Below are 2,342 nucleotides of genomic sequence, written 5' to 3'. Positions count from 1 at the left end.
TCATCTTGTATATTATATGTATTTTTTTTTCTCAAATTTATCGTTTTTTACCATTTCTCTAGGCGGTCGACGCGCGCTCGTGCGATGGAGAGGGGGACATACCTTTACAGGGGAAAACGTTTTGTAGCGCACGTGGTGAAGAGGGAGGGAAGGGCGTGAACTGAAGCGATATATAGGTTGGTTGATATATATTATAACGTACAAAGTAAGTACATTACAAACTATAATATTGTTGTGTACCCTATTCATCTAGGAAAAAAAATTAAGGAACAAATGAAGATATACTATAATACTTACCTATGTTCATTTTTAATTTTTTTTCTTTCAAAATGTAAGTTATACGGTATTGAGTCTGAAAGTATTTGAAAAATAATGTAGCTCATTTTACATTGCAAGTTATATCAAAAAGCCAGGAAAAAATTGATTGAAATATAACCGCGCATGATAATTATTTGAAAAACTGTTTTTTTTATTTTTGAAAATTAGGTTAATTTTTAGGCTGAATATGAAGGAAACATCAGATTTTACAATCGTACTTACTTTTAAGCGTTGAGCAGTAACCTTTTTCCGTCTAGCGGACGGTAAAGTGGGTATTCCCATAGTGCCGGTCGTTTAAGAGGAAATCCCCAAAAATGCCGGGTGTAAAATGGAAATCCCCAAAAATGCTGTTCGCGTATATCACGCGTACCTATCCCATGCACAATCAGACACTGTCCTATACCACGGTCCTTACAAGACATAAACTTTTGGTTAAATCTTATATATTCATATTATAACCACCAATATAAATTAAGCCAGATCTTTTCTTTCATGAAATATTGTTTTTGTCACGCCTGCACCGAAAGTTTGGTTTTCGACCACGGTTGAAGCGTTCGAAAGCGTCCTTTTTCCGTCCAGCGGGCGGTAAAGTGGAAATCCCCAAAAGTGCCGGGCGGAAAAGAAGAAATCCCCAAAAGTGCCGGCCGCCGGGCGCGTATCCCCTGCACAACCAGAAACTAAAATGTATACCTACCACGGTTCTTACAAAACATAAACTTTTGGTTACATCTTAAATGTATAGTATAACCTCCTTGCATGACGCATAAACATTTAAACATATTTAATTTGCACTGTTCCTAGATAAGTGCGTCGAACGATGCGTTAGTAAGTTTATTTCACGCAATTTGTGTAATAATCTTATCAGTTACAATAATAAAATATACAAAGTAAAAATTGTAATTTTGAAATAAAATAAAATGTCTTCCATGAAATCGTTTTTGTAGAATAGTCTATAATTGTTGCATGGATCCCTGCATAACCTTTTACATGAACGCAGGGACGTGACAAAAAATAGTATGTGTGGCTCGCGCGGGAAGGCCATTTCAACTATATATATTGTAGGGATATATGCAACCTGCAACGCCGTGGTGCAGAGGATATGCGTGATATGTGCGCTCAGTATACCTATACTTTTGAAGATTTCCACTTTACCGCCCGCTGGACGTAAAAATGTCGCTTACCAACGCTTTAACCGTCATCGAAAACTAAACTTACGGTGCAAGCGTGTGACAAAATAGTATATTTTGTGGCAAGGGCGGGAAGTTATATATTTCAGTCGCGGGCGTATTTGATATTTCGCCCGCGACTGAAATGGCTCACTTCCCGCCCTTGCCACCCCCCCAATATACTATTTTGTCATGCCTGCACCGAAAGTTTGGTTTTCGATAGCGGTTGATGCGTTGGAAAGCGTCCTCTTTCCGTCCAGCGGGCGGTAAAGTGGGAATCCTTAAAAGTGCCGGGCGGTAAAGTGGAAATCCCCAAAAGTGCTGGGCGCACATATCACTCGAGTATCCTCTGCACAACCAGACACTGAAATCTATACCACGGTCCTTACAAAACATAAACTTTTGGTTACATGTTATATTCATAATATTATAACCTTCACGCGTGACGCTTAGAATAAATAAAACCGAATCGTTTCTTTCACGAAATATTGTTTTTGTAGAATTATAGTCTAGTTGTTGCGTAGATCCCTGCATTGCCGTGATCGACGAATGCTTTGGCGTGACAAAAAATACTATGTGTGACTCGTGCGAGAAGGCCATTTCAGTCATGGGCGAAATATCAAATACGCCCGCGACTGAAATATATAACTTCCCGCCCTTGCCACAAAATATACTATTTTGTCACACGCTTGCACCGTAAGTTTAGTTTTCGATGACGGTTAAAGCGTTGGTAAGCGACATTTTTACGTCCAGCGGGCGGTAAAGTCGAAATCCTCAAAAGTGAACACACATATCACGCATATCCTCTGCACCACGGCGTTGCAGGTTGCATATATCCCTACAATATACATAGTACAA

This window comes from Metopolophium dirhodum, chromosome 3, assembly GCF_019925205.1.
Source record: "Metopolophium dirhodum isolate CAU chromosome 3, ASM1992520v1, whole genome shotgun sequence".
Classification (NCBI taxonomy): domain Eukaryota; kingdom Metazoa; phylum Arthropoda; class Insecta; order Hemiptera; family Aphididae; genus Metopolophium; species Metopolophium dirhodum.
Note: the sequence above shows the minus strand (reverse complement) of the source record.